The sequence below is a fragment of the Diadema setosum genome, chromosome 2 (genome assembly GCF_964275005.1).
Source record: "Diadema setosum chromosome 2, eeDiaSeto1, whole genome shotgun sequence".
Classification (NCBI taxonomy): Eukaryota; Metazoa; Echinodermata; class Echinoidea; order Diadematoida; family Diadematidae; genus Diadema; species Diadema setosum.
The window spans coordinates 48896009-48911088 of NC_092686.1; the positions used below are offsets into that span (position 1 = coordinate 48896009).

Below are 15080 nucleotides of genomic sequence, written 5' to 3' on the forward strand. Positions count from 1 at the left end.
TTGAAATTCCTATTTCTTTTCATACAAGAGGGATTAAAATCTTTTGTTATTAGAAATTCTGACTTGATAAATGAATAAGGATTGTCAGTTAAAATGAGAGGGAATGAAATACATCTACATGAAGCTACTTTGTACACTAAGTTATGATCAACTGGAACTGTCACTGAATGCAATTAATACCTAGACCTAAAATTGAGGGAATAAACTCAATCCACAGTATTTTGTCTGCTTTTTATAAAAGAAATGTTGTTACCATGACGATACACTATTCAGCATTGATGACACAAGTGTTTGCTCATAGCTGGTTACATGTGCCAAATCTCAAGTCAAGTGATCAAAGACTGATGGAGCTAATTCAATTCGAAATATTTTTGCATAATTCAAAAATTCAAAAACACTGTTACCATGGATATGCATTGTTCGACATTTAATGGAAAACATTGGCAGAAGATGAAGCTTGCACATCTGCATGGTACTGCAGTCGCATTTGCTAACTTTCAAGCCAGATGAATAATATCTGAGGGAGTTGGCTCAATCCATAACATTTTTTGTTAACTGTTTGTTCAAAAAAATAATGTTACCATGGCAATGCATTGTTCGACATGTGTTTTGCCTAAATAAAGACCATAGCAGTCATGTGTGCCAAACCTAAAGTCAAATGCTAAAAAAATGGAGGGAGTTAGAGCAATCCACAATATCTTTGACAGATTTATATAAAAAGATAAGGCAAAATATTGCTCAAAGATGAAACTCACATATCTACTGGTGTATCAGGCACATGTGTCAAATTTCAAGTTAAATGCTCAAAAAGCCAAGGGAGAAAGCTATTAAAATCCATAATATTTCACATAATTTGTGTGTAATTGTTCATATAAAAAATGCTGTAACCATTGAAAAACATTCTGCAAAATTCATAGAAAATGAAGATATTAACATGATATACTGGAAACTGCAAAATTTTATGTCAAGTGCCCAAAAGATTATATGGAGTTAGGCAAATCCACATATCATTGTAAGAAACAGATATACTGACACCCACAAAAAAAAAGTCCCGCAGGATAACATATCATAGCAATCATGATATCATATGAGTTTGGACTCAAAACCTCAAAAAGGGAGAGAGCAGCTCACTTCATTAGATTTTCTATGATTCACTCCACCAGATTTTGTATGATATGATCCAAACAGCTGTTGTCATGGCAACTGATTTCTCAACCTCAAAGTGATTCATATTTATACCCCATACACACTATGCGTGGGTGGGTGTATATGGATGACACATGTTAACAATAGATTCTGTGAAACCAAAAATGTCTGCATTCATGAAATTTTTGGCAAATTTGCAAGGAGTAAAAATTAAGATACATGTGAAGGTTTTTGTCTACACAATGCATTGAATGGCAATGGCATTTCGTGAAAGTTTCTTGGAGAAACAGGCTGTCTGCTCCGATTTACGTTGGTTTCATGCAAGTGTTTCTGCTTTTACAATTTTCATGTTAAGAGTATCATGAATCAATACACGTCAATGTGCACTTGCATTGCATAATTCCTTTAACCTGGCCAGTGGGAAACAGTAAACTCTCATAAAATTGCTCCATCATGATTTATGTTGTGCATGTATATTGTACTACAATGCTTTTTGTTTTCCTATTTTGAAGGTTACCATTGTATTGTTCCTGTTGGTGGTGGTACACGGTATTTGTCATGACAACATTAGGCAAGTTTTTACAAGATACAAGTTTTCTACGACAACTGCTGTGCTTACAGTGCTGTGTATAAAGGTTGAAACATTTTCTAACATGCCAGATTCAATAATGTGAGCAGTGAGCTTTGAAATATTGTTCTACATAGATATTAGAACATTGTACACATCCTTTTATGCAGAAAAACAAGAGGACTTAGTTTGCTGTACATACAGTGTGGTTGTAAACAGAGTTAGAAGCAGGCAACTTGGAGGTCAACTACTAGCATTACACCCCAATATGCATTTTCTGGGTGAAGAAAACATCTGTGTTAATGACTTTACCCGTGCTTTACTTTAATACAAAAAGCATCCAAAGCATGAAGTCCAAACATATTCATACATTGTACCTTTACACAAGGCCCCTTGAATTCAGTGAGAGGTGACAAACATATATTGTAATATCATTTATACCAGCTACATACTTCTGTGCACATACTGTATGAAGCAGAGTAGATGACTAATACAAACATTGAGTTATTATGTGAATGACTCCCCTATCCTTGTCTTTGCCTAATCATACAGTTTTTCACAGCAGGGATGCTCTGAAGGGCTGCTTTCACTGAGCTGGTGAATCATTTGTGAAAGATGTGCATGGCACGACTAACATGCTGAGAAGTTTTTTCTGCCCAATGTTGTTGTTGTGGTTTTTTTTTTTTGACAAAGGCGCTGAAACTATTCTTGTGCAGTTTGTGTGCAGTTTTCGTGAATGTAAGTGTGAATGTTGTGTGCACCATTGCTGAACTATGACAAGTCATATACAGGAAGAACATGTGACTTAATGCAAATTTTCCAATATTCGCAAGCAAAGCCTGTCCCATGAGAGTTGATAGTTGTCTTATGTTGAAGTCAAATGTGTTAGCTCTTTTGTTTTTCATTTCTTTCCCTTATATTTTTCTCTATTGTCTGTTGGTTTGTGACCAAGTGTATGTGTCTGTGTGTGTGGTTGCGACTTCTTTTCTGAGTACCTACATGCATCCACACATGCACCTGCTATTCTGTAAAAGTTTAACACACATTATGATATTAATTTTCAAACATAAATACTGCACACTCTAGAGTCATTTAAGTGCATTGTTTCTTTTTTACGACATCATTCGTGTATACTATATTGTATTGAAAAAATCCTTTATCAGACGAGTGTAAGAGAAATGAAAAAAAAATTGTATCACTTTGGATTATGTCAACTTTTTCTTTTCTTATTTTGTGATGATGGAAATAAATAAACTATTGAATTGAAATTGAATGGAAGTGTATTCTGGTCAATTCCATTACGACTTATGGGACATTTGATACTTTTTTCCATATAACTGAAGTGCATATCTGGAATAGCAGCTGCACAAATATGGTTTTACTTTATTAAACTGTAAGAAGAATGCTGATACTTACTATATACAAAAATGTATACTTTCAGCTTGGTTGCATAGGGTGCTATATTTTCAGAAATGTCATTGTGACTTATGGGACATCTATGGACCACACAAATCGAGCTCTTTTGTTTAAGTTGCCATAACTATCTCAGTTTTATGACAAAGTTTTTAGATTTGGGATTGAAGATAAACCATTGAATGGGCTCACTAAAAGTACTTGATTTGGACTTGATTCATTTCATTTGTTTCAGAAATTGTGTGCAATCTTGTGTGACTTATGGGACTAGTGAATGTGACTGATGGGACACTATCTCATTTCACGGAATTTACGTTTCACCTAAATGACTTTTTAAGTCATTACACTAAATTTGAGCATGAAGAAATATTCCCCAAGATGACACCTTTAATAATACATGCCATTGTGTCAGAAACATTCAACAATAGGCAGAAACATCTTTTCATGCACTTCATGTATATAAGGGAACATCAACCAACTTTAAAGCTTATCTAGTCAACAGGCTTTAAGAATTGTAATCAAATGAGCAAAAAAAAAAAAAATCTATAAACAATTACAATCGTAAATATTTAGCACACAGATGAACAATGAACAATTAGAATAAGTATATACACTTTCCATTGTGACTGATGGGACATAATGATGGGACATATTTGTGACAGATGGGACAGATAAATGTTGCTTTTCTCTATCCGTCTCCCTTTGTAGCTTTGCCCTACAAATGTACAAAACATACAATTAACTAGAAATGTCGCTTTGGCGACTGGTATGCCTCCGCCATAATGCATGATTTTCCCAATAGGTCTAGATAGTACATGTGGACAATGTGTGATTACATTTTCACAAAATTGGCAAAATATTGAAATGACAAGTTTGTCACAAATGTGTTGAATGTTCACCTTCCTTGACCTAGGTTTAATTGGATGAATAGGAGAGCATGTATCTAGGGATTTAAGGACCCATTCATACATTTAGGCATTGAGTAATTTTCAAGGTACAGGTGTGGAGAAAAAGTGCAATTTCTGAATTGAATAGTAAATTGTTACCATTTTCATCTGGCCCTTGACCCTAAAATTCATAAGGTAATCACTTTCAGGTAGAACATGCATAATATGTACTAAGTTTCAAGATAACTTGAGCCACTTCCGAGATATGGAGGAAAAAGTTAGTTCAGTACTTTTACTTGATCTTTGACCTTTTGGCCTTTGAGGCAAAAAAAGAAGAAGAAAAAAAAAACTTTCCAGAGAATTTCTATTAGGTTACACATGTATGCATACACCAAGTGTAAAAAAAAAAAAAAAAACCCTGCTGGCATTGCATGATAGGAGGGAAATAGTAAAATTTTGAAGTGTTGCACTTGACCTTTGACCCCATGAACCCTACATTCTCTAGATAATCACTTCCAGTCAGTATATGTATATACTATGTTCCATGAAGATACCTTGAACAATTTTCTAAGGTATGGAGAAAAAAAAAAGTTTTAATATTTTTACTTGACCTTTTGACCTTTGACCTTTGACCTCATGACCCAAACTTTCACCAGAGAATCTTAATTGGGTAATACATGTACACACTAAGTTTCAAGAAAATATCTTTAGGCATTCAATAGATATGGTGGAAATAGTGAAATTCTATGTATTTGACCCTGACCTTTTACCTTTGACCTCATGACCCAAACTTTCACCAGAGAATCTTAATTGGGTAATACATGTGTACACTAAGTTTCAAGAAAATATCTTCAGGCATTCAATAGATATGGTGGAAATAGTGAAATTTTATGTATTTGACCTTGACCTTTTCACCTTTGACCTTGAGCATGTACACCCAAAAGTTGATAGGCACAACTTCACCCCCTAATACACATACATGCCAAGTTTCATTAGGATACCTCAACAGGTTTTGATAGTTACCTTGTCCACAAAATTCATTACGGACGGACGGAAGGACGGAAGGACGGACGGACGGAAGGACGGACGGACGGACAACCCGAAAACATAATGCCTCCGGCACCACTTCGTGGCGGAGGCATAAAAACAATACAGCTAATGGAAAATTACTGCCTGGAGGTCACATGGACAGTGGAATTGTAATCTTATTAACCCACAAATAACCAAACTGTTTATAAGCAATTAACGCTACATATATGAGCGTATATCACTGCATGGTTTTAGTCCTGAGCTTACTGAGGATAATCTATTTTTCAGTAGATCGTGAGGTGATCTTCTTTCGTTGTTGTGTAATATGCATATTTACAGGTATTTCATGTTTGTGTCAGTGTGTGAATGCATGTGTGCAAGCGGATCGGGGCATTGTGTGTGTCATTGTGTGCTCAAGTGTTGTTGTTTTTTTTCCGTACATCGGTTTGCATTTGTTTGTGTGTGTGTGTGTGTGTGTGTGTGTGTCTCCAAAGTCTTTATTCCACCCCCTTTTTTTTTGTACAATTTCCGTAACCACTCTTTACTATCCAATATTTAATTCCTTTATTTTGATAATTCGTTATTTAAATTTTACATTTTATATATTGTGTAATTCTTTTCAATGTGTAATTAGTTACGTATTTCATATATCATATATTTATGTGCAATACCATACACCGTTTTAGACATTATAATTGTTAACTGATGATTTTATACTTTGTAAACTGTCATATTTCAGTCTTTGGACTGCTTTGATCAGTGGATTTTATAATAAACTGGAATTGATTATTGAATTGAATTGAATTGAATTGAATTGAATTGAATTGAATTGAATTGAATTGAATTGAATTGAATTGAATTGAATTGAATTGATGCTCAACTACATTTGTGATTGATGGGACATTTGCAATAGGTCTAGTTTCCATGGGACTATATACCAAGTTCACATCATACATGTAAAACAGTGAATGCATACTCAAAGGTCCCCCAAGATAGACAAGAAAACCAAGAGAGTGATCTGGACCTAAAAAAATGAGTAAAAGTTAGGGTGGAACAAACCAACTCAACTGTATTCAGCTTTGCGCTGGCGTTCATATTCAGTTTTCTCCTTTTTCTGGGCTGCAGAAATTGCCAGTTTTTTTTTTTTTTTTTTTTTTTTTTGTTCCCACTGCCTATCATGATATTCTGACTGTTTTTTCTTACAGTCAGCATACTATCGTCCAGCTTTTAAGCCTTCTCGTCTCTCTCTTTGCTGTTGTGCACAGCTTTTGGGTGGCATGGTTTATGAACTGTATGTGTGACTTATGGGACTTGTGACTTATGGGACTTAATTGTATGTCCCCCCAGTAGAGCTATTTCAAGTCCAATGCAGATGCAGCTTGATTTGTTGATGCAAGCATGTACTGTGGTAGATAAAAAAGTCCAATGCTTGTCTGCAGGAGTCTATGGCAGCATATGAGGGAAACTTAATGCTCAAAACTGACTTTTGGGACATCGAACATACACACATTGAAATGTATTCTGTGCCTCAACAATTCACTGTGATACAGCATCTAAAGCAATACAGCTGATGGAAAATTACTGCTTGGAGGTCACATGGACAGTGGAATTTGTCATCAGCACCCTTTGTATGCAAGGAGCCAGGAATGAGTGAAAGTTGTATACTTTCTATGAACTCTCAGTACAAAGTGCAACAGAGTGCACATTGTGTATTTTATGAATGAATAAGGCATGGCTCGACACTAACTTTTTTGTTTGGTGGCCCGATGGGGCCATCAAAATCCTAAATTTCAAATTTTTGGTGGCCCGAGAGAAAAATTTGGTGTCCCGAAAAAAGGAAACAATAAAAACTAGAAATGTCGCTACAGCGACTGGTTATACCCCCGCCAAAGAACATTTCATAAGCTTTGGTCAAAACAACATTTCATAAGCTTTGGTCAAAAAACTGAGGAAGTAGTTAAATCCGCAAGATCTTTCCTTGATCTTCTGCCATTAATATGCCGTTACCATGGCAACGTACTTTCGGGTACTGTCGAAAAATGCGTCTTGCACATCTACAACCAAAGGCACACATCTGTACCAAGTTTCATGGAAATTGGGCAAAAACTGAGGAAGTAGTTTGCAACACAAAATTTTCCATCATTTTGGCTCATAATATGTGAGCTGTTACCATGGCAACATACTTTTTGTCACTGTCAAGAAATGTGTCATGCTGACCTATATCCTAAGACAAACATTCAATATGAATTCCATGAGAATTGGAAGAACACTGATGAAGCAGTTTTGCCATGAAGCATTTTGCCCTATATTTTACCAATAACATGCCGTTACCATGGCAACGCACTTTTTGCCACTGCGGAAATATGTGTCTTGCACATTAACATATTCAGATGAACATCTGTACCTAATTTCATAAAAATTGATCAAAAACTGTGGGAGGAGTTCGCGACGCAAGATTTGTACCCATTTTTGCCCATAATATGCCGTTACCATGGCAACATACTTTTGGGTACTGTCAAAAAATATGTCTTGCACATCTACAACCCAAGGCACACATCTGTGCCAAGTTTTATGGGAATCGGTTGAAAACTGAGGAAGTAGTTCGCGACGCAAGATTTGCAACGGACCGACTGCCCGACCGACCGCCCGACCGACCGCCCGACCGACCGCCCGACCGCCCGACCGTCCGCTGATTCCTATATACCCCCTTCAAACTTCGTTTGGCGGGGGTATAAACATTAAAAGTCCTTTGCTTTTAATGAGTCAAATATTTAAGTTTTATGATAGTAAGAATTAGAAGTTGGACATATCTACTCATAAATAACTTCAACAAACTTGCAACACTCACTCTCGGGCACTCATTCAGTCCTTTTCATCCATCCTTTAAAGAAATTTAACTGCTAATTTCCGGCGCAAAAAGTTACGAATTTATTGACATACTTTTCAAAATTTTTTCAAAATTTTTCCAAATTTGCCCTTTTTTGAAATTTGGTGGCCCGACTTTCATTTTTGGTGGCCCTGGGCCACCGGGCCACCGGGCCACCGTTAGTGTCAAGCCCTGAATAAGGGTATATAGTAAATATTAGTGTGTTTTTGTGAATCTTAAACTGTATGCTTTTAAACAGTATAAACAAAATTGCTTAGAAAAGTAGTATAGCATACTTTATTTCCATTGCAAATTAAAGCATGTGATAAATAATAATCCTAGGATACTACCTGCCCACAGGCAGGTACGTACAAGGAAAAAAAAAATACAGTGGACCCAGTCCATCACACCGCAATAATGGTTATTGACAGTTACACAAATATATACAAGTATACAAGTACATTTACACACAAACATGATACATGAACAGCTGTTTCAAGACGAAAAAAAAAATGAACTTATATCAGCATATACTTAACCTAAGAAACACACAAAAATAACTCATTCGCGAAATTCATTACCAATAAATTACATTAAATCCGCCCAATAAAATGAAATAATTATTTCACATCCATTGTTGCAGAAAAAACGACAAAATATACATAATGATAAATACATGTGCAAAGATATAAATCCTATAAATATACATATTCAACAATACAAAGGGGGAAATCAAAATGGACAAAACCGGCCCGTAAATAATGACTGTATATAAACATATGATATACATAATCATATTGGTCCCACCTCACTGGTATAATTCATAATGATGGCGATGATGATGGTGATGATAATGATGATGATGATTATGATGATGATGACAATATTGATAGATATGATGGTGATGATGATTATGATGGTGAGGATGATGTTGATGATAGTTATGATAGTGGCGATAAGGAAGAGAATGATAAGTCTAAGATGCCATAACAGTTCATCAATTCTTAGCCTTGGCAATCTCATTTCAACCCTTTTAAACTTTTGCCTCTGTTTTGTTATTTCTATTTGGCATATTTAACAGGGGAATATCATTATAAATAAATATGTTCAGTTTTACAGAACAAAGTGCGCCTTCCTTCTACTTGTCACTAAAATATATGTAAAAACAATTCTTTGAGCCTTATGGAGGAGCTGGGTCATGCACTGTAAAAGTGCCTGAAAAAACCCTTTAAATTCTTAATACAAAGTACCAAAAATCAGAAAAAAAAGATCCAGTTCTGAAAACTTCCCCAAATACAATACATAAAACAAAACAACACTTAACTAATTAATTTTCTCTGACAAATTTAAACTATTTCCTATTTAAAAAATAGGAAAAATGCAACTTTTGGTTGAAATTGACCTTCTGCAACCTTAATCAAAATTTTAATTCTCTCTGGTTTACAAACATTTTTTTTTTTAATCATTATATTATTTGATGTGTAGATGTATGTTACAGTTTTATATTGTACAAAATCTAAGAAATGAAACAAAATGAAAGGAAATGAAATGATACTAAGTCACTATGAAGTCGGATGCCTCGGCCATGCACTTCATAGAGATCAGAAATCACAATCATGGTGCAGATTTGCCCCTGATGCACCAAACATTTGTGAGAATGTCTTGCAATGTACATGAATGCAAACTATCTGAAGAACATCAAAAGATGATCAGCAGAACTTTCAGAAAGATTTTTCCAACATGGTGTATGTCTTGCAAAGTTCATACACAAATGAGACTTTTAAGACATTTTTGAGAACAAATCAAGGGCAAATCATGGGCCAAAAAACATTTTCAAGAAATTTCCATTAAAAAAAGATTCCATTGAACTAAAAACCACACCCACAAGAAAGTTGTCAATGCTTCTGAACTCCCATAAACTTTGGCAATCTTTTGCACACTAAAATATGAATGTTGACTTTGCTAGTTTTGTTTTTTTCCCACATTCACATCCTCAGCAATTTGTTCGCATACTGTGTGAAACAGCCCTTAATCTTTCATTTCTCCAAGAATTTTCTAGATCTGTTAAAACCAAAATAGAGTCACTAGTAATCTCCCTCAGGCATCATTTTTAAAATTTTACTCATATGTCAATAGCCAATAAATTATGTCTCTTTCACATAATACTGTATACGCCGTTATTTTCGTGAGGGTTTTATTTTCGTGAATTTCGCGAGCTTCGGGCTGATCGCAAAATTAAAGACACACGTAAATATTACCCCGTCATACCTTATGTGCAAATTGATGACAAAACGCATCCAACGCTGGCCGGACCAGAACGCGGCTGTTACATTGGCCAGTATGTACACATACTATATCACTACAGTGCACTCCCGTTATAACGAAATGCTCGGGACCGGCAGTTTTCTTTTGTTATAACGAAATTTCGTTATAACCGAACAAATACAATATACAACAAAAATAAGGAAACCTCGCTTATATCATATGGTTGAATACTCATCTTACACTGTGCAGATATGTGAAACGGAATGGTATACTGTACCCTTTAAATTTCGTTTGGATATTACATTAAAGAGAGCATAAAATTGACGGAAACTGTGCCTGACACACGGAGCGAACACACGGAGCGAACACACCGTGATGTGAAGCGTTCGCCCATGCTTGTTCCGCTACGAATTGTCGAAGGCGATCCACATTTCGTTATAACGGAGCACATTTCTTTTGTTTTTCTTTGTCCGTGGGGCTCGGAAAAGACTTCGCTATAACGAAAATTTCGCTATAACCGTGTTCGTTATAAGCGAATTTTGTACCATAGACATTAATGGCGATAATTTTGGGACCCGAAGTTTTACCTCGTTATAACGAAATTTTGTTATAACCGTGTTCGTTGTAACGGGAGCGATGGTGCGACCGATTGTGGAAGTGGAGTACGATGCTAAACGTGCATTAAAATGTGCAATCTCCGTGCTACGTTACCCTACATGACTGAACACCGGCTCGACGTGGTTAGTAACACGAGTGAGGTCTAGGGATGCATGTAGCCCGACCAGACACCGTGTGCGCAGGGCCATGCAGATGCAACGCGCAACTAGGTGTAGCTATAGCGCGACACTTATGTACAGCGACAGGGCCGTGTATATAGGATACACGTAAAACTTTCGCTAGCGCTAGCACAGCTCTGAAACTTTGTTGTCTATTTGTTGCAACATTGGGTAGGTACTGAGTACTTGTCAATGCCGTAATTGTTTCATTTTATAAATCTTCTACTGTGTCTTTTCTATTTTCATGTTTGGGAGTCACAATGCAAATGGAAAAACGTTACGAGTACGTTGGCAAGTGTTTGAACGTGTTTCTCGGGCTTGGCAGTAGACCCTACTATCAATCGCGAATTTAACAACACGCGAAAATGCCACTGACACCATGATTCGCGAAAATGCCACTGATACCATGATTCGCGAAAATATCTGTACGCGAAAATATTGGCGTATACAGTAGTCTACTTAGAGCACATAAACAGGTATGGATTAACCTGTTGAGGACGAGTCCCGAGTATACTCGGGTAGGTGTCTATGGGAAATGCATGTTATATCAAAATCAGTCCGTCCTCAACTGGTTAAAGTGGACAAAACAAAACAAACAAAAACCTGTCAGTAATGTATGTTGATGTCTGAAACCATCCCATAGGCTCTTACAAAGATTACCATGTAATCTGTCACCACACACCAATCTTACTCAACATTACTTCAATTTCCTGTCAACATGCTTATCTTGCTTCTGGCAAACCCTTTGTCTGAGAATGGATAGGACCATTACCACAGCCTTGAGACCCTCTACTATACAAAATGAATCTGATGGCATGGAAACCATTAGCACTGCATTGTATGTTTGAAGGGATTTCTGCCATTCACTGGAAAAAAAAAAAGAGCACCGATATTTGAGCATAAAAACAATGTATCAAGCATCATCGACACATTCCAGGACACTTGTATCCCAGTGAAGAGACCAAGGAAGATTCTACATTTATACTGTCTGTCACAGCAAAGTAATTACCAAAGACTTTCAAAGTAGGAATTCCGTAAAGAGGGGGCGTGTTTACAAAATTAAAGGGGGGGGGCGCACCCACCCCTCCCCCATTTTTTTCTTTTTATTTCTTTTGTTCAATGAAAAATAAAGGGGGGCGTGCACCGGTTGCATTTGATTGTGAAACAATCAATGCAACGCCGGTTGCATTCAATTGTGAAACATGCACTCGGCTTCGCCTCGTGCATGTTTCACAATTGTAAATACCCGAGAGTGAGCTGCATCTCCACTAACGCCACGAAATAATCCTGTGCATCATTTATTTTATAAAATGGGTCGAAAACTAACAGCATTTTTCACGTACCTTTGTGGGTCAATACCAGTCAGCTACATGTAGCACTCGCTCAAGAGTCAGGATGTCCGAAGATGTTCGTCCCAAACATTTACGCACGTTGCACTCGGAAATCCCGCACATATAAGTACTGTACATATAAGAGTATACATGTACGTACGCCACACATGTTATGCACACAAGAAAGGCCGGCCGGCAGCCTGAACTAGAAGTTGTTTACAGGATTGACAGCGCGTATAGTAACGCGCGACGCACTTGTAACAACTGATTGAGTGCGTGCTGCTAGTGTAAACATTGTGACGTCAGGTCGTGCATGCCAGTGAGAAATTAATGCACGCACACGTGACTCATTTCAGCGCTTCCATCTGGCTACATTCTTGAACCCATTTTATAAAGACAGATAGCTGCTATAGACAGGTAATCCAACATGTTGTGTGTCGTGCATACATGTACATGTACTTTCAATGCATACACCTGTAATTACTTAAAATGTGTATAAACTTGTATAATGTGTATATACATCTGTAATACATGAACAATGCCATTATTGATTGGTGGCAGCTGGCCATGTTCAACAGGTGGCCATTATGCACAGGGTCTTTGACTAAAAAGGGCTTTTCAAATCTTTGAATTGTTTATTGTCAAGATATTTTTGAATGCCTTATAATGAAATAACTAATTATATTATGTCATTACATACTGGTGGTTCATTGGGTCACACTTGCACTTTTTCTAATGAACTCTAGGCACTGTGGAAATTTCATCAGGTTTTTGTTGACTCATTCCTTGTTTTGCATAACTAAAGTAAGAGACCGACAGGTTTTTTTTTCCTAGTGGATATGTGTTATCAGGAACTGTGTACAATCCTGCTATACTCAGAAACCAAGTTTGTGCAGTGTCATGGTGGCATACACTGATATGACAATAACTTTCCAGTTGAAGGACCTTGATAGGAAACAGCTTATGTCTATCGCACGCACATATCAAGAGTCCACAAAAGAAGTGAAAGCTAATGAACTGGTGCACCTCTTCTCTTTTCAATTAAAAAATTACATGTTTAAAGACAAGTTGAAAAAGAAAGCAGTTTCTTGTCCTCATTAAATTTTGGCACACCATTATTCATTTCTTGTATTTTTCCAAATGTTGATGAAAATATGTGACCCTGCAACACAAAACAAACAAAAAGTCGCCTGACACGAAATTTCAGTTAGGAGCACATTCTGAAAGAGCAGACTTCAAGCTTTAAAATGATGTATAACTCAAATCAAATGGATTCTAAAGATTGGAAAGAAAGCACACACTCAGGAAAAGTGTGAACTGAGAGAAGAGGCTCTGAAGTACAGTGTCTATTCAAGGGCTTAATCCTTACCAAGCCGTGCTGGCTGTGTGATGAATGGGAGAAAAAACAGGAAACAGGTTACTCAGGACGTAAGTCACCTGAGTAACAGCAATGAAGGGATTACAGATCAAATGGAAATTAAGCTTGCCTTATTAACACACTCTGTCCTTAATTAATGCCAACTATCAAAGCAGTAGCATCATCCTTTCAAAAGTTACAGGAGTTGAAAGTGGAGAGTGTGTCGAGGTTTTTAAGAAATGAAAAGAGGACTCTAAAGACACACTTAATCACACTTTTCTGCCAAAAAAAATGTTCGAGATAAACTGCTAGAAAATACACTTTTTTGCCCATTTTATGATCCCAAATTTTAGCACAATGTAAAAGAAGACTTGCTCTTCCAGAAAATATGAAAAAGTCAAGATCAGCTCGGTTGACCCATTCCACCTATTTTCAGTCCCCACACATAATTAGTGTGTGCGACTTTTTGTTCGTTTTGTGATGCACGGTCACATATAAAAACATTTTGTTTCTTGCCCAAGTCACACTGACTTCTTTTGATATTTACTACTCTTGGGCTGCCATTAAAAAAATTGAATGTCATGCATGCACGCATTGCATTAAAATTTCCTCAAGTACAGTGTAAGTGTGAATTGACTATGTTATCACTATGCAGGAATGATGTATACACCAGCTGCTGTAATCTTGGCCTGGACGTGGCGTAAATCATCAGCACGCAGAAGTCATAAATTGACAAGTTGTCTTTGCAACTGATTGACAAATTGCCCTACATCGACGTAAATAAGCACTGAATTGATCAGTGTTTTAGTAGTAGCCATGATAAAAAATCATGGGCGTACATACTCGAGCAGGATTCAAACCTACGACCTCCTGATCACCGGACAGGCGTCATCTCCACTAGACCACCGAGCTTTCGCCCGACAGCAAGTGTTTGGTTCTAACCCTTATAGCGTGCAGCGGGTACTGCTTTGTTATTCAAATTCATGAAATTCTTCCGTCGAGATGTTTTCATTGCAACTGATTGACAAATTTCCCAAGTCGATGTAGGCCAATTTGTCAATCAGTTGCAATGAAAACATCTCGACGGAAGAATTTCATGAATTTGAATGACAAGTTGTCTTCTCACACTTGTGCATGAGCCTGGCTTGCTTTCAAAGTTTATGGTACAACACTCATCCTTAAAAGTGCAAAATGCTTTAGCGGGAACCCCGCATAGGAGCATCAAAACTTGATGTAACAAATTTTTCATGTGTTATTTCAACTATTTTGAAATACTCCCATTGTTTGTCACTAATTTCCACAATGAATAGATAAATCCCTAGAAATAATTGCAGGGAATTCATTTCCTGACAAGATGGATTATTTTCTATCCAGTTCCCGATAGATTATGCAGTCTAAACGCTTGCTGTTAGGCAGTGAGATGTGAGCACATCTCATCAAGC

General features: G+C 36.9%; 1 protein-coding gene across 1 annotated transcript in view; it reads right to left on the reverse strand.

The window, feature by feature from the left end:
• The window catches only part of LOC140246099 (protein artemis-like), a 65556-nt gene that overhangs the window by 3516 nt on the left and 46960 nt on the right, over positions 1-15080 (reverse strand). The window lies entirely within an intron of this gene.